Below are 20,936 nucleotides of genomic sequence, written 5' to 3'. Positions count from 1 at the left end.
GAATGGTATTGTATGAGATGTAGGAAAATTAGTTGGAATGCTTGAAAATTTGAATCTAAAGGCTTTTAGAAACTTGTCTCACATTCAATAAGAGTTGATCAATGAATCAACAAAATCTTCATTAAGTATCTACTTTGTGAAAGTTGCTAAGGAGAATAAAAAGTAAGAAAGGCCATGGTCTATGCATGTTAGACCTGTAACCACGGGTGTCACTTCAGTTTCCTCATCTATAAAATGAAATAGCTAAACTAAATGATTTCTGAGTACCTTTAAAATGACTTGACTCTCTATATCAATTTTATTGAGAAGACCAGCTCATAGTTGAGGTAGCTGTGTCACAACTGACCAGAATGCTGGTTTTGGAATAATGAAGACCAGGATTCTGGTCACTCCTGGCATTAGCTACTTAACCTTGGTCAAGTCATTTGTCAACCCAAACTTTACATGCTATAGTCAACTTCCTAGCACTTTTCTACTAAGAAAGGGAGTGTGGGTAGCAGGAATTTCTCACACAAAGGCTAAGGAGGTAATATCATTCTAATGTGATGCTAAGGGTTTTTTAGAAAACAGAAAAGTTGGGGAAGCTCCCTTAGCTTGAAACTGATTTTTTTATGTGTATTATTTGGTATAATAATGATAACAATTCATTTTATAGCATTTTAATGTTTATAAGTGGTTTTATCCACAACCTTAGGGTAAATAATGTATTAGATTTTAAGTAGAGAAATTGCATCTGTGAGATTAGATGACTTATCTGGGAATACACAGCTACTAAATGTTGGAACCAGGACTTGGGCTGAAGATTTTCCTCTGGAGTATCATTTGAATTGTGAAGGTGCTTATTTAACACGAGTTTGTCCAAAAATCATCTCTTTCAATGGGTAGTTCTATGGCTAAGTCAAAGAATCACTCTTTAGATTTGACTTGGTGATTGTATCAGTTGGTGTCACTTATCAGAAATAGAGAATTTCATGTAAAACCTTCTTGCATTTTCAGAAAACTAAAAGGACTGTAATTTTCGACTTGGGCCTACAAACTAAAAGCAAGCATCACTATTTAGAGTGGCTTTTATCTTTCTTGGTGAGTACAGTTTTCCTTTTTACTTCCCTTTTTTCTTATTTTAAAACATCGCTTTCCATTGAAGAACTGAACTATGTATTTGGTTGTACTAATGCAGAATCTGGGAATTGTTCTTGGCTTATAGATCACAAGGGCCGACTGACTACAGCGTCAAATGTCATTTCCCAAGAAATGACACCTTCCTAGACACCAGTTTTTATTCCTTTGCAAAATTATCCCAATTAACCATCTTTAAAAGAAATGTAACAATAACTAAAGCAGTAACTATTTACATTCCTATACAGCCTTCCTTATCTCAAAGAAACGTAGAGTACTTCCTGTGTTTGACAGGGTGATAAATGGTATAAAGGAATCCATTCAGTAGTTGAAATGAAGTAGTTATGGAGTAACCTATAGGACCAATATAGGACTATATAGGATGGAAAAGAGCATCTTATTTATTTCTTATTTACTTCATGTAAAATATATCTACTGTTGGTGGGTTTCCTTGACTTATATCTGTAGTGGAAAGATAACTGATTTTGCAAAATTGAACAATGGTTTTTAAAAATGTATCCTGTTCTTCCATTTATTGTTGTTTAGTCAATTGGTCACATCCACCTCTTTGTGATCTCTATTTGAGGTTTTCTTGGCAAAGATTCCTGAGAGTGGTTGGTTTGTTATTTCCTTTCCAGCTCATTTTACAGACAGGAAAACTGAGGCAAATAGAGTTATATGAGTTGTCTGGGGTCGCACAGCTGGTGAGTATCTGAGGTCCAGCACTCTGTCTACTGCACCACCCAGCTGTCCATCTGCTCTGCCATACCTGTTATTATTTGTTCATTGTAATGACCAAGTTTGACCCCAGAGAAGAGTTGAGAAAATGAACCTGCCTCCCCTCTTTTTAGAGATGGAAGACCAGGGATCTAGGATATTACATATACTATCAAACATGACTGATGTATTGGTAAGCTTTTCTGAAATGCTTTTTTATTTTAAAAATCTGTTAATTGTTCAGGGGGTAGAGGCAAGGGAGGGATAATATTCAGAAAAGAAGATGATTTGAAAAAAAATCAATAAAAATAAAATTAAAACCAAAAGATTTGGATTTACCTCTGAGATACAACAGTAACTACATGTATGATGATGGTCATACCATTTAGCACAGTGCTCGGCACCCAGTAGTCATTTAAATACTTATTGACTTGTTTCAATAATATGATGGAAACTTCAGAAGGCCTTTTCTCTAAAATTAGCTTCCTAGCTCTCTTCTAAAAAGCAGAATTTCCACTTTTCCTTATCTTTAGAGCTATAAAGATGTCTTACTTGGCCATTTAAATAAGATAACTGCTGTGTGATCTCTATGACTGCTCCTACCCATGTAATGTCCCCTTTTTTATATCAGCAGTTTTTTTTTTAATTTTGTGCTCCCTTCTAAATTGGCGGAACTTAGATTTTCTGAGTCCCAGACTAGATCTTCCATTTCACCATGATGCCTCAAATGGTATACAGATGTTAGTAATCAGCTACAGGATCATTTCACTTTTGATCTGTTTTCATGAGTATGCCCTCCACTTGAACCATTGCAGAGAATCAGGCACAAAAATAATACTCTCAGACAGCATATGGCAGCAGTAAATAAAAACAACATGCTTGGTTTATTTGAAACTGTGACTATGCAGGCCAAATAGATTATTAGGTAGTTATCGGGGCAACTCCATTAACATAAGCACAAAATCAGATCATTTAAGTTTAAAATAATTGACTAAAATCTTAAATGAAGTAATCCTTAGTGGAGAAAAAGGATGCCAGGGTCCTAAGACAACTTTACAGCAAAAGTCTTGTGACCTGTGACATAGAAACACCTGTGAAATTAGAAGAGAGGGAAGCAAGAGCCAAGGTGATGGTGTGACATAGACTTTGCTAAAGAGAGAAGGAAAAGCATTGCTCCCTTTTGATATTATGAGGACACAAGAAAGAACTTGTGCTAATTACATCATGCTTTCATAATTCTGATCTCCTAAATTCCCTCCCAACATTGCTATGACGCCCTCTCCCTTCTACCTTGAGAGATTAGTTTGAAAAATGCTATAGCAGCAATACTATGCCCATGGAGAAATATGACAGAATAGATGCCTTCTGATAGCACAGTAATAAGAGTAGAGATAATAAAACTCTATCTCCCTCTTCCTCCCCCTTCCCTCCTCTCTCTCTCTCTCTCTCTCTCTCTCTCTCTCTCTCTCTCTCTCTCTCTCTCTCTCTCTCTCTCTCTCTCTTTCTCCCCCCATTCTGTTGCTCTTTCTCTCATTCTCTCTTGCTCTCACTCTCATTCTCTCCCCAAATCTCTCTCTCTCTCTCATTCTCTGTCTCTCTCTCTTTCTTTCCCTCCCTCCCTCCTTCTCTCTTCCTCTCTCTCCCCCTTTTTACATATAGTCTGTATATGCATATATCTATATATAAAATTAAATTGTCTTGGGCAAGGTGTCTGACTTCTGTGGAGCTCTGTTTCCTCATCTGTAAAATGAGGAGCTGGGCTAGATGATGTGTAAAGTCTCTTCTGGCTATTCAGTTCTGTGGTTACTACAAAGAGCAATTCTTTGCCAGTAAAAATGTGTGCTCTAACTCAAAGTGGAAAATCATTTGGTAAAGGATTCAATGGCTCCTTTGGTCCTCTTTTCCTTCCTCTACTCTAGGAAGGTCTGGGATTTGTTTGTATTATCATTACTTTTGCCTCCATTTCTATTTTCCCTTTTCAAATTATGGGCTTGCATCAAAATCTCATATTAATTGACCTCTCTGGACCAAGAGCTAAATTGCACACACTCAAATTCTGACTTTATGGAATCATAAAGTTAGAGATGAGAAAAGCCTATTAGGTCATGTTCTCCACTCTTTGCTAACACCAAATTGTTCCCTGATGTTAGCTTTCCTCTTAGCTAGTTTTAAATGCCCTTAGTGATGCTGCGATTCAACCACAAAAATAATAATAACAATATTCCTAACAACCCTGCATTGCAATAACAAGTACCTTACATCAGATATTCTGTCAGATCCTACCTTTGAGTAAATTATTCCACAAGAGTAAGGTAGATCCTTTGGGATGCATATTTCCAGTAGGACAGGTAGTTCTTTGTAAATAGTACCCTGGCAAGCCATCAGAAGTGGAAACCATTAAATGGTAGGGATCCAGATATCTTTTAAAAAGTTAATTCATTTCCCAAAGGTGGCTACCTCCCAAACATGGAATATGCAGCTCCTAAGTGAAAATTAGCTCAGATTTGGAACATGATTCTAAAGGTTCATGTGACTCATTTATATTTATATTTTTATGTACCTCAAATATCTAAATTAGTAAGTATTAAAATAGAATCTACAGGACATATTGTCATGCAAGGAGCAGTACAAATTTGGCTCCAGAGCTACAGACCTGCCAATTTTATCCAAGATCAAAAAGAGCCAATCCTGAGTTCACAAGAATGTTTTGTTAGTGGAAAGGTCAAGTTAACTTATTTTTCTGTTTGACTGACTGTTAGTCTCCTAAACAATACAATGTTTTATGTTTTAATTCTTTTTGTTGAAAATATTCCTAAAATGGATTAGCCCACTTTGCTACATTAGAAAGTATACTAATGGAAAGAACTTAAATCTTTGATTGAAGATATTCCAATGCCCAGGGTCATTCTTGTTAATATCCATTTTCATTATATAGTATGTAGAAAGTGAAGACTATGTAAAAATATATCAGTCTATGACTATGTCATAGATCAAGATGTAGATGGTATAGAAGTTTGGGCTGAGATCCAATTTGATGGGGATTGTTAATAATCAATGATTGTAACTATTAAATTAAAGTCACCTCAATTTCTTCCTCATAACTCTTTTCTTTATTTTTCTAATGAAAAGGAAAGGCTTTTTTGTTGCTGCTTTGCCAATATTTCCATATTCTTTCTTCCCAACCTTCCACTGAATACTCTGAATTCTGCAATTTCCCTCTTCCCCTTCCCTGGATTCTATATTTCCAATCCTGACTTTTCTCCTAAGCTCTGGACTAGTATTTCCAACATTCTGGTCGATAGTTCATTTGACTGTCCAGTGAGCACCTCAAAGTTAACATGTCCAAAACTGAGTTTAGCTTTCCTCCAAATCTGTCTCTCTTTCTGGCTAACTTATTTCTGCCAATAGCATCCATTCCCCCCCAACTGCTCATGTTCGAGACTTCAGTGAGATTATCTTCTCCCCCTCACTTCCCAATCAGTTGCTACACCCTCTCATTTGTTAGTAACTATGGTATTCATACCTTCATTCCTATTCCCACCACCAGCACCTGAGTGCAAGCCCTTGTCACCACTTGCCTAGATTGTTAGCATAGACTCCTCATTGTTATTCCTGCTTTCTGTTCATTGAGTATCTTCCTTTTTGATGAATCTTCACAAAATGTTATGAAATATGAGGGCCTAGTGATTGTCAATTTACAGAATATCAGATATCGAATTGACCCTAATGTTCATCTATTACAACAGTAATTTGTTCTCCATAATACCACATCGAGCCTCTACTTGACAACTTTCAAAGTAAGAGAATTGACTGTCCACTGAAAGTTCCAATTCCACTTTTGAATAGATCTCATTGTTAGGAAGTTTTTCTTCATATCAACTACAAAATCTGCCTATCTCCTACTTGTACTTCTAATCCTGTCACCTGAGGATAAGTAGAACAAATACCTGAGAACAGTTATCATGTCACCCCTAAGTCTTCTCTTCTCCAGATTCTCTAAAGCAAAGTAAGGTATTAGTACATTACATCTGCCTAATAGATTATAAGATGCCTCCTAGTTTACAAATAAGTATTATCTGTGAAAAGTTATATTAAACACTTTGCAAACTTTAAAATGCTACATAAATATCAGTTGTTATTTATTGATATGAAAGTGATGATGCTGGTGGTGGTGATGGTGATGATGATAATGGTAGGGACTTTGTCTTGTCTTTTTTTCTTTACCAGCACATGATAAAGCATTCTCCATAAGTAAGTGCTTAACAAATGTTAGTTGAATTGAAATGAATTGGTTTCACCAATCACTTTTATTCCAGCACTAACAAGACCAAGTTTTTATAGCTCCTTGGTTCACTTCCCAATCATAACATCCTTTCTCAACCCTGATTACACAGTTGCAGTCATGATGGAATGAGAATGTGGGAAAGGTTAACAAATTGATTTATGTTACGACCATGTGAAACCCATGCTTTGCATGTTACTTCCCATATTGCTAGCATTGCAGGAAGGGGTTTGTGATAGCAGTAGAATGAAGACAGAAAGAATAACATGTACCACAAACACAAATAGCCTTAATCCAGTCTAGCCTCTTCCTGTAAATAATTACTTAACCTTGATCTTTTCCCCTCAGAAGATTTACACCTTCCTTGCTCCTTATTAGCCCTCTTCTCCCATTCTTATCCTTCGTCCTTTACCCACGAACATTTTAAGAATCATAGATCTCAAGGACCCAGGGGGACTTTAGGAGGATGGAGATAATAAGCATCTATTCATCTCCTACTATGTGCAAGGAACTATGCTAGAGTGTTTTACAAATATTATTTTATCCCCCTAACAACCCTGGAAGATAGGTGTCCTTGTTATCCCCATTTTATAGTTGAGGAAACTGAGGCAATCAAGGCTTAAGTGCACTTACACAGAGCTAGGTGAGATCTAAAGCAAGGTTTGAACTCAGGTCTTCCTGACTATAGGCCCAACATTTGATAGAGTGTGACATCTAGCTAGCTGTCTTGGAACCATCTAGAGTAATCCTTTCATTTGGCAGATACAGATCCTAGGGATGAAAAGTTGAGGTATTTGCCCAAGGTCACAAAAGTCGTGAGAAAAGCTGAAATTCATACTGTGGTCCTCTTGGCTCCAAAGAAAATGTTTTTTCACCCTCTATCATAATGCCCTAGGGACTCTCAAGTAAACCATGGAAAAGTTACCCCATACCTACCAACAACCTTCCCTTGGTACAGCTGATAAAAATACCATGTTCCATTAGGATATACATCTTGTTGAGCTAAACTCTTATGTTGATCTTTGAATTATCATCATTATTACATATTTTATATACCCACACAATGTATATGACATTATACTAATGCAAGAACAGAACTCAAGTACCTAATTGGATTGTTGTATTAAGAAAACCTGTTTTCCCTGAGTACTCACAGGCTGATAAAAGAGTTAGGTCAGATAGTTGCCTTAAATATTTCTGTTACAGAATAACAGAGCTTTAACAGGGGAGAAAAATGGGATAAAGGGAATATTAACTATTGAGAAGGAGCAAAAGAATGAACTTTCATAACCAAGAAACACCACTTCCTTTATGTCATCTCCTGTTTATTCAATGCCTCTTACTCTCTTGTTTTGGATTTTCCCCCCAGTTATGCAACACTTAGCCCGCACATTGTAAATTGCACAAAGTGAGAATTTTTCTTTTTTAAAATAAGATAAGTGCAAGCACATTTCTTTCTTATTTTTCATGAGAACACGAATTGGTTAAATGATTCAGCTGCCTCTGAATGTGGAATAGAATTGAGTTCTGGAGGAAAAAAATTGATTGCCATAACAAGGTCTACTGCTAAACTGAACATATGTTGCTCATAATGTCACTTTCTAAATCAATGAAATTATCATTATAGAACATGTCGACAAATTAGACATGTAAAGTGCTGGCTGTATGTGGGAGAGATGTAATTTGGCTCCATAAAAAGAAATTAAACAATAAAATATCAATGACAGATGTAGTTAGCTAAAGGTTTTGAGGTTTAAATACCAATTTGTTGGGGAGGGGGGAAGATTATGCAGACCAAATCAAGGTTCCAGATAAAAATACCAGCCTTCAGGGTACAAGAAGATTAAGCTTTTGGACAAGAAATTTGAAGACCTTAGATGTGACCTTTATTTAAGCATACTGGCAAGGTCTTAAATTTGCCAGATCTAAGAAAGAAAGGGAGGTTGACTAGATAAATAATAAAATTAATTGGATATTTAATTAATTCCTGTGATCTCAAATTGTGCACTGCATTAGAATTGGTGAAACCACATTCTTTCTCACCCGAATTGGTTTCATGAGTTTTTATTCTGTCTCAGTCTTCCAGAGTCGCCAGTTAAGAAAGGCACGAGTTCTCATCTTGCCAGCTGAGGTTAATCATTCCTAATGATACTATCTAATTTTGCAACAGCCTTGTACATAAGCTTGAAAATTTGATCAGCCCATAATTGTTGTTGACAAACTCATTGCTCTCCCACTCAATGAAATCTCTACTATATGGACAGTGAAATTATTTTTATTTTTATGCTGATCTCCCACCAATTAATGCAGGTTGGTCTTAGGCAGTGCTATCAATTATTGCTTCTGACTAGTCAAGAAACTTTGAAGGAGCTGATGAAATTTTGTCACCTGGAAGAGGGCTAGAAAAGGAAAGGTGGGAAAAGAATGGCTTTGAAAGAAAATCTACCCTATCTTCAGACTGGGTTAAGGAATGCTATTCTAAAATATACAGAGATGAAATTCAATTCAACTAGCATTTATTAAGCGTTTATTATGTGCAAGGTTTCTGTGCTCTTTTCCAGAGCCTTGTACCTTCAGAGTAGTTCTCCAGTGATAGATTTCGTTGGGAGATTTGTCAATTTTCCATTGAGCCCTCTTCCAAATTATAACCCCATTCCTATACACACACACACACACACACACACACACACACTGGCTGGAACATAGTAAATGCCTGCTGACTTGACAAACGCATTTGGAGATTTGTGTAGACAAAACCTGGAGAGATTAAGGTTGCTCCCCCAACCCATAGCTACCATCCTTACTCAAAAGTGTATATTTTTATGAGACACTAAATTTTGAGAGATTTCATACCTGTAGCTTATTCTCTAGGTGTAAATTCAAATCTAGAAAGAAAAAAGGCACTGGGAGAGAAAGATGTTCATTCACACTTATGTATTTCTATGTTGAAGCTTCTAAAAAGTCAGGTTCTCCTCCACTGGCTACATAGATACCTAGATCAACAAGAACATACAGTGGGCCTACAGAATTAGTTTCTTGTCTAAAGTTATTGAATTGATGATTCCAACACATTGCACTTAGTGATGAATCATGAGAAATGACAAGATTGTCTGGGGTGAGAAAAAGTGGGGGGTCTAAAACAACTGATATTTCCTGTTGAAAAAGTGTGAATAGATCATGTCTTTGGCATCTGTTAGGGAAATATGCAACCTGGCATTTTTAAACAGCGGCGCAAAATGAAAAATCAAGAATGTAATATGCTTAAGTTCACAATAGGAGATCTTCATCTGTCAAAATAAACACTACAAAGAACAAAGCCTTTTTAAGGGGCTATCCCTCAGTATATTGCAACCCCATATACAGCGTTCAGTGTGTGTCCCATTTAGTTTACACCTAATAGAAATCTGTGATAGCACAACTTATCATAACACTGTTGAGTTACCAACAGAAACAGAAAGTAAAGAGTGCTAGCTGTGTAGTAGGAAGTCCCACAGAGAAATGGAACCCCTGGAGGGCCAGAAGGAAGAAGCCATACATATTCCAGTATCCAGAGTGGGGACAGAACAGCAACAGAGCCAATGGCAAAAAATGGAAGTGAGGGATAATTCAGTGCAAGTAGAAACCAAGGAAATAAGTTTGGGAGGAAGGGTCTATGAGTTCCCTTTTTTCCTTCCCCATTCTGTGGTCTACTCCTTTATAGCAAAGATTCAATCAGAATGCAATAAAAAACAGCTAATTTTTTTTTTATCTAAAACAGAATTTAAAGAGAGAAGTTTAAAAAAGTTTAAAGAGAGAAGAAAACTCCCAAGGGTCAATTGATGTCAGTAGCCAGGTATTGATGAGGCAGAGGAAAGGATAGTAGAAAGGAGATAAATTCACCAAGTCCCAATAGCAATGACACTAACAGAAACCACTGAATTCTGCCTAGGTGGATCATACCTTAAGCAGCTCAGTGAACCATGATTGTATTTAATTCAGTGTAGCAGCACCCCTTAATTTTAATCAACTGGCCACTGGCACTAAGTGTCTGTACCCCAAGCTCCTCTTCCCTTGGTAGAGCTCAAAAATTCCCAGGCTTCTGCCTTCTGTATTCTTTCAGTTTTTCCATCCATCTGAGAAAAGCTATAGTTCAGCATGCTCACCAATAAAGATCTATGTGAGAATATGTTCTATTTAAATATTATTTCCCCACCAAGACCAACAAAGTGTTTTCCCCAAATGGGTTCTGTTGATTTGGCTTGATTTTTATATGAATCTATGAAAAGGGGATTCTAGACATATTCGTAACATTTATTAAATATTTCTCATATTAGCATAAATTAATAGCATAACTACATATATTATAAGATCATAAATGTAAAGATATAGAAGGGACCTTAGAGTCTACGTAGTTCAGCCCCCTGCATTTTAGAAATAAGAAAACTGAAAACAATTGAGATTAAGAGCTTTGTAAGGTTATACAAGTAGTAATTGACATAGTTGGAATTGATAACTAAGTCCTTCAGTTCCAAATCTAGCACACTTTCCACTAAATCTCTCTGTCTGCTCTAAAGGAAAGAAATTTTTTGAGCTACATGAATGAACAGAAAATATATCAAAGTTGGTATCTAAATGTTTTCCAAGAGAATGTTTATAAGCATATAGTATAAGTCCAGAGGGAAAGTTTTAAATTAAAGTCAACTTTTTCAGAAGTTTACCTCTTCCAACATGGGTCATTAGAAAGGGCAATGGATTTATACTCTGAGGATCAACTTTTAAATTCTCTCTCTTCTGCTTAAAAACTTGTGATGTCAGGAAAGTCACTTAATCTCTCTAGGCCTCAAATCTACCCATATGTAAAAGGAGGAGGTTAGATTTGGTGATCTCTAAGATTCCATCTAGCTCTTAATCTATAATCCTCTGACTCATAGAACAGAAGATAAATAGCAGGTAATAATATACTTTGAAATATACTGTTATCATTGTCAAATAAGGGAGCAGTGACAAATTAGAATTTTATCAAAGCTAGGCATCTCAACGACCTAGTACTTTAGGATTAAAGACAGACATGTACTAGTACCAGCTCCTACTGATTCAAGAGAGCTGATTATTAAATTTTCAGTGTAATCATTTATACCTTGGAAATCAGAAAGCACTACAAATCAGAGCTCAGTTTATGACTTTGTTGATGTTTTTTAAATTTTAATTTATTTTTTTAATTTATGAAATAAAACAAGCATTTCTATAATATAATACAATAAAAAGATGACTTTGTTGCTGTTTTAGGCTTAAGAAAAATGTTAACAATGCAAATTGAACATAAAAGTTATATTGTAAATTTTCAGAGAGTCAGTTGTTGAATGTTTACCATCACAAGCCTGGCTAAAGACTACCTTATGATGAAAACCCTTAAAATTCAATATCTAGAATTAGATGCCTGAGAATCAGAACCAGTGATATGAATGAAATCACACATAGTGGCACTTTTGGTTTTCAGACAGTACTTGGCCTGAACCACTTGGAACCAATGTATATTGTCTTAGTTCTAAATATATACAGGGATAGAAATTGAGCAAATTATTTAATAGTTCCAGTGTAAGAGATCATTTTGATAGAGTATTCCAACATTTAAGCCATTCTTCCTTGTGTTTAAACAAATTTTAAACAAATTTTCTTATGCTACATTTTAAGTCAACATCCTGTTGTTCATGTTCCTGTAGATATGGTAAATATTTGGTCAGCCCGCTCCTCATGATAATAATTCATGTACTTAAGAATTATTGTCACACCTTGGCCTTTTCCCTGGACTAAACAATTTCAAATCCTTTAAGCTTATATTTGTAAATCTGTTTCATAGCCTTTTATTCATTCATTGCCCTCCTTTGGGTTTTCTCCAGTTTTTCCATATCCTTTTAGATGTAAGATGACCAAAGCTATATACAGGACACAGATAAAGATGAAATCATCGAGGAGTGTAGAAGCCACCCTCCCTTGTATTTTATATAATTGAATTCAATTCAAGAAAATATGTACCATATGCAAAGCATGTACCAAGTGTGCCAAGACATAAAGTCCAGGGAAGATGCAATCACTGGCCCGTGGAAATTATAATCTAGTATCTCTACACAACACTTCTGTTACTACACTCTAGTCTTCTTATTTTTAAAAATAGTTTCTCTGTATTTCGGCCCACTATAAAACTCAGACTATTTTTCTGCTTTACTCTTATCTAAGAATTCTTTTCCCATATTGTATGTTTTTCTTTGTCTATTTTACATGGACATGGAAACATTAAGTCAGAATATAGGTAATATGTTTAATGTATACAAACCACCTATCTCAATAAATTGTATATGGGTACGCATGCATGCAGGAAGCTGGTTTGCACAGTGGATAGAGCACTGGACTTGAAGTCAGGAAGACCTGCGCTCAAATCTGGCCTCAGACACTTTCTAGCTGTGTGACCCTGGGCAAGTCACTTGACCCTGTTTGCTTCCATTTCCTCACTATAAATGAACAGGAGAGGGAAATAGCAAACCACTCCAGTATCTTTGCCAAGAAAATCCCAAATGGGGTCACAAAGAGACAGATACAACTGAAACTACTGAACAACAAATGCATGAATGTATGTAGGCATAAGGTCATATCATTCCATGTAAGCTAGTTACTCTGCAGAGGAAAGTTGTGCTATTTAGAAGAAATATTAACTCTTACAATCCAATAGGATCCTATGAATGATCACATCAAAATCATTTAGTAATGACTTATTTTAGGCTACATTCATATGCACTCACTGCACAGACATGTTTAGATGCTTTTGTTGTTATTCATCTCAGTAACTGAATCCTGTGTCACTAATTGGATTAGCAATGTAGTCAACTTGATTTGGTCATTAGGAGTGCTAAAAACACTTTCATTTGTTTCTCTCTCTCTCCCCAGCTTTCCCTCTTGTGTGTCCCTGTCTCTGACTTTGTCTCTCTGTCTCTGTCTGTCTGTCTCTGTTTCTCCCCATCCCATGTGTGTGTCTCTCTGTCTCTCTCTGTCTTACACACACACACACACACACACACACACACACACACACTCACATAAACACACACATACACACACACACACACACACACACACACACACACACACACACTGACTTACTTTTCAACACTTCCAATGACTAAATCAAGTTGACTGTGCAGCTAGGTCTCAATTAGTAGGAATAATGAATTCTATGAAATAGTCACATATATTGAATTCACACTATTCATAGAATATAATTACATAAAAGATAGTAATTCATTCCAGCCCAGTGGAAATATGCAATATGAATCCAAATAATGCATTCACTTCAGAGGATTCATTATATGTACTAATCAGGACATCGTTATATAAACAATTCAGTTAGTTATATATGACCCAGTTACTACAACGAACAACAAAAAAAATCCGACCATGAGACAAGTTACTAATTACACAGGGGCATAGCCCATAATGCAGTGATACTCACTAAATGATTTCAAAGTGATGACTCTATTCTCTTCCCTCTCTGATCCATCTTCCATATAGCTGCCAAATTGATACTCTTAAAGTAGAAGTTTGACCGTATCATTCCCTTGCTCAAGACGCTAGGGTAGATCTTTGTTATCTACAGGATGAAATACGAACTCATCTATTTGGTTTGTAAAATCATTTCCAAGATGGCTCCCACCTACTTTTCCAGACTTGCTCTCCTCTGTCCCATCTTCATTCCAGCCAATTTTATCTACTTGCTGTTCCTCCATACAAACATTTCATGTCCCATCTCTGTACCTTTGAACAGGCTGTCAACGTGGCTGAAATGTCCTCCCTCCTCATCTGCACATCTTAGAATTCATAGCTTCCTTCAGTGATCAATTCCTATACTAAACCTCTCCTGATTCCCCCATCTCAGATACCACTGTCCTCTTCTCCTTCCAAGAAATCACATCATATTTGCTTTGCATCTATTTTGCAATTCCCTATTTATATACATCCTTCCCTCAACAGAATGGAAGTTCTTTGAAGGTAGGGCGTGTTTCATATTTGTCTTTTTATCACCAGTACTTAGTTCACTGCATAATACATTGGAGGAATATGCATGTTTGTGATTGATTAAGATGGATTCATTCATACTACCCTAGTGGACTGGAAAAGTTAATGCACCTTCTAAAAAAATACAACTTGATACTGAAGAGTAACTTACTCATGCAGCATGATCTAGCCTTATAATTTAATTATAAATTCTAATTAAAGATTAATATTAAATCTCAGTAGGCTCTATCACAAACAAGCCATATGGTTGTTCCTGAGATGTTTATCAAACCTTGGCACTGATTTTTCACAATAAATGGCAAGACCTTTTACAGAAAAATAAGTATATTAGAATAATAAAATGTTAGAACTGGAAGAGAATTTAGAGGTCATTAATTTCTAGCACATCAGGTTTTCTTAATGTTTTTTGTTTACCCCATCCTGCTATTTCTCAAATGTTTAAAGGTGGCAAGAATAAGTTTCCTTATGGGGTCTGTTTAATGGATTGTGCATTGTACCTATAATTCTCTCTAATCCTCTGTTTTAAAAAGCTATGAAGATTTAGGAGGTTCTTATACATTATAGTATATCAGCCTTCTGTCATCCCAAGTGTGATAAACATCTCTGCATGAAGAATTACTAAGTCACATAAAATGATGGATCTATGTATCTCCCAGAGAATTATGTCTGCACATCTCTTTCTTATACCATCTTATGTTCTCCTTGTACTTGGTAATGTATTTTCTTCCAGGATTCAGACCTAGCAGAGAACTGTCAGTTGCACGGGTGTCGTTACTTTCATCTCCCTGTTTTTCTTCATTTTAAATGCAGTACATTATGTATAGCAAGTAGAATTCATTAGCAGAGCCATTCAGACAGCCTTTAGCACTGAAGGCTCCGTGCCCTCTCCCACTACATACTCCCCTGAAAAATTGCCCTAGCATCCCTTTTCCTTTGTGTCTTTCTGTATTTTTGTGCCCCCTGCTGAGCATGCAAGTTATATGGGAGTGAGAGAAACTGGGAAGGGAGAGGAGAGGAAAGAGTCCTGCTATTACTAGGTGCTACCTTCTTCCCACTGTTATACCATTAATAGGAGGAAAGAGATAGCCTCAGCAGAGACTGTACTTTTCATGAGAAGACACATTAATCTCTTGCCCAAGCTTAGGCCTGAGGAGTCTATAAATAATAGATTACTTTATTTTAAAATTTAATTTTTTTCAGTTAACAAAAAATCTATTTACAAATGTCCTACCTCCTCCCCCCATTAAAAAAAAAGGAAAACAAAACTTTGTAACAAATATGCTTCTATAGGCCAAAAAATCTCCACACTAGCTATGTCCAAACAGCATATATCTCAGCCTGCCCCCTGAGTCCATCACCTCTTTTTCAGGAGGTAAATAACATGCAGGGCTATACCAGAGCCAGCTCTAACTGGCCAACTTTTAAATTTTTAATGTAAGCATTTACACTCAGAAATTGGCACAAATCGAGGGCTTGATTTATTCTTTTGTTGATTATCTAGACTTTTAAAAGTACTGAAGAAAATGATAATAATGGAGATCTCACTTAAAAGTGTCACAAGTACATATTTTTCCCCAACCAGAGTCAGTTGTTAAATATGTACTAGCCATAGTCTTGGTAGCATGCTTCAACCTCCAGTCCTCTGGAATTGTGATTGATCACTGTGTTGAGCAGAGTAGCAGATTAAAGTGGAATGATTTTTTAAAATGTTGCTGATATTTGGATGGCTGTAGAAGCTAGTCAGGTTTGTAGTTCATTGCTGAGCCTAGAATCCATTCCCCATCCTAGAAAGTTCCCTGAGTGGTAGTTTCAGACTCTAGTGCAGGAGTTCTTACCTTGAGTCTGGACATCCATTGGATCCATGGATCGATTTCAGGTGGTCCATAAACTTTTTTTAACCATTTTGATGTGTTTCAGTGATAACCCTATGCATTTTATTATATTTTAAATATATTATAAATAAATATAATTTTATATTACATTTTAAAAAACATCATTCTGAGAAGTCCAAAGTCTTTGCCAGACTGCCAAAGCATCCCACGACATAAAAAAAAAATGCTTCAGCCTGTTATAACAGCCTACAGACAGGAGAGCCTAGTGGGAGATATCTGTAGATACTCACCCTGATGGACATAAAGATACAATAAGATTCACCCCTCAAATCCTAGTCTTATAGACAACATGCCACAAAGAGTAGTAACACAACTTAAATAAAATGATCAGAAGGGCATAGAACCTATTGACACCTCATGGGATTAATATTATTATTGGCTACTATTGTAGATTTGAATCCTGTACTGTCTTAAATCACAGTTGCTACATGGCAATGGACTTGTTTCTTGTGTTATATCTTATCAATACAGCAGGTAGTCTGCAAATCACCAGTATTAGTGGATTCCAAAAGTCATATGTCACTTATAAGCAAATCCTTACCCTGCCCCCACAACCAAATATAATGACTGACGGATGTCTGATAGTATGCAGCCTGTGTTCACACGTGTATTTCTATGGTATTAGAGGCAGGTAGATAGTACAGAACATAGAATGCTAGGTCTGGATTCAAATTGACCATATTTACTAGCTATAGGATCTTTGGTAACTCAATCTCTGTTTGCCTCAGTTCTCTCATCTGTAAAATGGGGATATAACCACACCCACCTCCCTGGGATTGTTGTTGAGGATCAAATGTTTGTGAGGATCAAAAGTGTTTAACACAGTGCCTATACGTAGTAAGTGCTATATAAATGTTAGTTGTTATTTTTATTGTTATTATTGGGAGAAAAAAGGGATATCTCTCCCTACTTTAAGCTACTCTACTTAATATTTATAATCCTTTGGTTTTCTTACCCTCTTGTGGAAAAACTATAAGAAAAATAGCTAGTGCCATTTTCATGGGTCTCTGGTTCACTGAGCTATTTGTAGTGCCCATACCCTTTGAAATAATACTGGTAATTTGTTGTCATTCAGTCATTTTGGTCCCGTCCATAGGTCCTGACCCTATTTGGGGTTTTCTAGCCAAAGATACTGGAGTGGTTTCCAAATTCCTTCTCCAGATCATTTCACAGATGAGGAACTAAGGCAAAGGTTAAGTAACTCACCCAGGGTCACACAGCTAGTAAGTACTTCACTGAGGCCAGATTTGAACTTAACAAGGTAAGTCTTTCTGACTCTGGGCCCAGCGCTCTGTGCACTATGGCGCCACCTAGCTTTCCCTGTAACGCTGTTTAGGCTCACAGTATCATATGCCTAGAACAAAAAAGGAAACTAACATCCAGGGGGGTTAAGTAATTTATCTAAAGTCACATAAACATTAGCAGAGGTAGGATTTGGATTCAGGTGCTTTTACGCCAGAGCATGAGTTCCTGCCACCAGAAAACTGATGTTAAAGTCGGGTCTGGCTCCATTCGGTATTTGTGTACCAAAAGGACCACGTTATATGATGTTCTTACCTAAAAGGCATTCCCATTAACTTACGCCCCAAAGTTAGTGCTTTATCAAAGCAACCCCGTACTTTCTATTCAATTAGCAAAATACTGAAACATGCCTTATCTAGAAATAGGAAAGGAACATATATTTCTCTACTAACCTCCTTAATTATGAAGAATTGGGCATATTTCAAGTCAGGCATTATGATAACAATTAGTTTTAATTGCTTTTTGTATTGTTTGTCTAGAATTCTAAAAGTATTTTAGCATCTCCAAGATGCCATTACGGAACCAATGACACCGAGCAAAAAGTTTTGAAAAGTAGACTAGTTATAAGTTTACACAGGATGAACATTACATAAAATGTCTCATTATTAAGAGTGGCACAGCTTCCCACACTTTTTTCTTCAGGCATCCCCCAGGCTCATGACTTTTTTGTTAGGTCATTTTTCAACCAGATTGATTGAGTATTTTGGTAGAAGATGGAATAAGTGAATGGAAATACATAGTTGGTGATGACCTAGGATGGGCCTTTAGCTCTCCTAAGCTAATCTGTTCCCTGTGGAATTATGAAGCATTTGATTCAGACAAAAGAGTACCTTATCAAAGAGAGGCCACCATGGGGTTAGAGATGATGAAACGGAAGTTATCACTGGTAAAGTCTGGATGTTTAAAAATTATTGCTAGGGTATGGTCAATGTACTAAGCTGATAAAACAGAATGAGATAGGGTGGATGGGAATGGGGTGGCAGGAATCACACTTCTGCCCCCATGCAGGTTTAAATGAGTATTAAGGTCAGCCTTGAAAAAAAGGTCATCAATTTTAGACCTATTAGGAATAGAGTTTTAGAGCTAAAAGGGAACTTTTACAACCCCATCATTTTACAAATGAGGAAACTGAGTCCCAGAGATGTTGAGTGACTTGTCCAAGGTCACATGGGTAGTTAGTGAAAGTGGCAAGATTTAGATCCATTCCAAAGCCAATGTTAGATTCAAGTTCTCCCATGTAGCTTTAGAACTGCTGTGTATTCCTATGGTAAGTCTTTGTCTTTGTAATCATAATGAGTGCTTACCATTTGTTTTAAAGCACTATCTAGCACTCAGTACCATGCCTGATATATTGTAGTTGCTTAATAAATGTTTATTGAGTGACCAATTTTATGTATAAGGACTTCTGGTCTTTTTAACACCAGCTGGTGGAGCCACTTCCTTTTCCCCTAATAGTCCCCTATTACTCTGTAAGTACACTCACCCCGTCCCCTCCCCCCAAGCATACGGAATTAAAAAGATTGTCCTCAGTTTGCTACATGCTAGGAATGTTTCTGGACATACTCCAAATTTGCCCCAGGGCAAGATATGCAGAGTCCCCCATGAAGGTGCATGAAGTAGGCCCCAAAGCATACATCATGAAGTCATGGCGCTAAATCTCAATTTTGAAAATAAATAGTCTGCAACATACAGGTCAGATATGCCAAACTTTCATGATGTCCACTGCTGAGAGCATCAGGAGAAAGTATTTCTGTTTTGGAGATTCCTCTGATCATATTCCCTATAAAAGCTCTAGATGATCCTTTCCAATTAGCTTAGAAACTTAGGGTAGCTTAGAAAACCCATGTAATTCACTGCTGATTCAGCAGGTAGCCTCCAGTGGCCTCAAAGGTAAGCTTTAGAGATCAAAAGACTTCCTCCAGATGATGATATTAAGACTTTTTTGATGAAAACCCAAAATGACCAGGTACAAGTATATACACTTGGTGTATTTTTTCTGTAAAATGTTTCATCCTATGCAGCACAGATAAAAGGGTGCCCTTTGAGAAACTGAGAACTCTAATCTCTTAATGGATATATGATTTTTGTCCATTCTGATCCCTCATGAGAAGATACCATCTGTCTCTTGCCAAGCTCAGGCCTGAGGATTCTTTTAAAGATATGACTTTAGAGTGGAACGATTTTTAAATGAAACAAATGCTGCGGATTCCTTTTGTCCCCTTTTCCCTCTTATTCTTTGTTCTTCAGTGCTGGGATCTTTTTGTCTTAGTATTCCCTCCTGTTGTTTGCTCCTACCTGAAGTTTAATCCTCTTTGTGACCTCTTAACCTGTAGGTGGTTGCCATGGAAATGATTAAGATATCACAAATCGAGGATTATCACTTTTGGTTAGGCATCAACTCAACCATATGAACTCCTAGCAAATATCCTGTATCAAATAAATGTTTTCATAAGAAGAGCATGAAGCAATAGAAACACAAAAACAGGATGAGGATCTTGATATATACATAGAGTGGGATGGTTCTAGCTCAACTACATTATTTAATAACATTGGTTATCTACATAGATTTCAAGAGGATTATTCCAAAAAGCTAAATGTTGAGGAATGCTTTATTATATATTACCCCCTTTTTGACACTCTAGTCTAGCCAAACTGTCATTCTCGCTTTCTTCACGTCACCCTACCTCCCATCTTTGTGCCTTTCCACTGACTGTGCCCCATTATCTCCCTCCTCACGTCTTCCTTTTACAATACCTAGTTAATGGACTGTTTGTGTCTCACCTGTGGTAGAGCCTTCTGAGCTCGTATTGGTCTGATCAACCACTGATCAGACACACTGTACCTGACTCCACCATAGTGATGTCATTTTAGTCCTCTTAGAGAACAAAGGACAATGACCAACCAACCTTTAAGGCTCAGTTCATGGATCACTTTCTACATGAAGCTTTTTGAGACCCACCTCTGCTATAGTAATTCCCCCCCCAAAATATTTTGTATCTATTTTAAATTTAATTTGTATATAGAGATATACAGATATATATCTATCTGGACATAGGTATTATATATGTGTGTGTGTATATATATATATTAGGAGGCAGTTAATACATGCTCATATATATGTATATATATATATATATATGTGTGTGTATTTATATATATATATATATATATATATATATATATACGTATATATATATATATATATATATATGTATGTATTAGGAGGCAGTTAATACACTCTCATAGATTGGTTTTTTGCCCTGAAGTCAGGAGGACCTGAGACCTGATACTAGCCGTGTGACTCTGTCCAAGTCACTTAACCCCAATTGCCTAAATAAATAAATAACCCAGGTAGGAACATAGATTTCCAGCTAGAAAGGACCTCGGAGGTCATCTAATCCAAACTCCTCATTTCACAGGTATAGAAATTCATTTCTTAGAGAGGCAAAGTGCCTTACTCAATGTCACAAAGTTAGTACTATGTCTCTAAAGCTAAGTTTCTTCCCATCTTACCACGAGGTAAAAATGAATACAGTGTTGTTGTACCTGGAACAGTGAAAAATGATCCATATCAGATAGGATAT

General features: G+C 36.6%; 1 protein-coding gene across 2 annotated transcripts in view; it reads left to right on the top strand.

Moving 5' to 3' along the window:
• CELF2 (CUGBP Elav-like family member 2) overlaps window positions 1–20,936 on the top strand; it is a 1,000,575-nt gene that overhangs the window by 285,134 nt on the left and 694,505 nt on the right. For both annotated transcript variants that reach the window (XM_078154853.1, XM_078154848.1), the window contains exon 3: window positions 997–1,080. The gene's annotated coding sequence lies outside the window, so the exon portion shown is untranslated. The remainder of the gene's footprint in view (window positions 1–996; window positions 1,081–20,936) is intronic.

Source organism: Phascolarctos cinereus, unplaced genomic scaffold, assembly GCF_003287225.1.
Source record: "Phascolarctos cinereus isolate Bilbo 61053 unplaced genomic scaffold, phaCin_HiC Scaffold_1;HRSCAF=81, whole genome shotgun sequence".
Lineage (NCBI taxonomy): Eukaryota > Metazoa > Chordata > Mammalia > Diprotodontia > Phascolarctidae > Phascolarctos > Phascolarctos cinereus.
The sequence above is the reverse complement of the archived record's forward strand: the minus strand, read 5'-3'. Positions and strand labels throughout refer to the sequence as shown.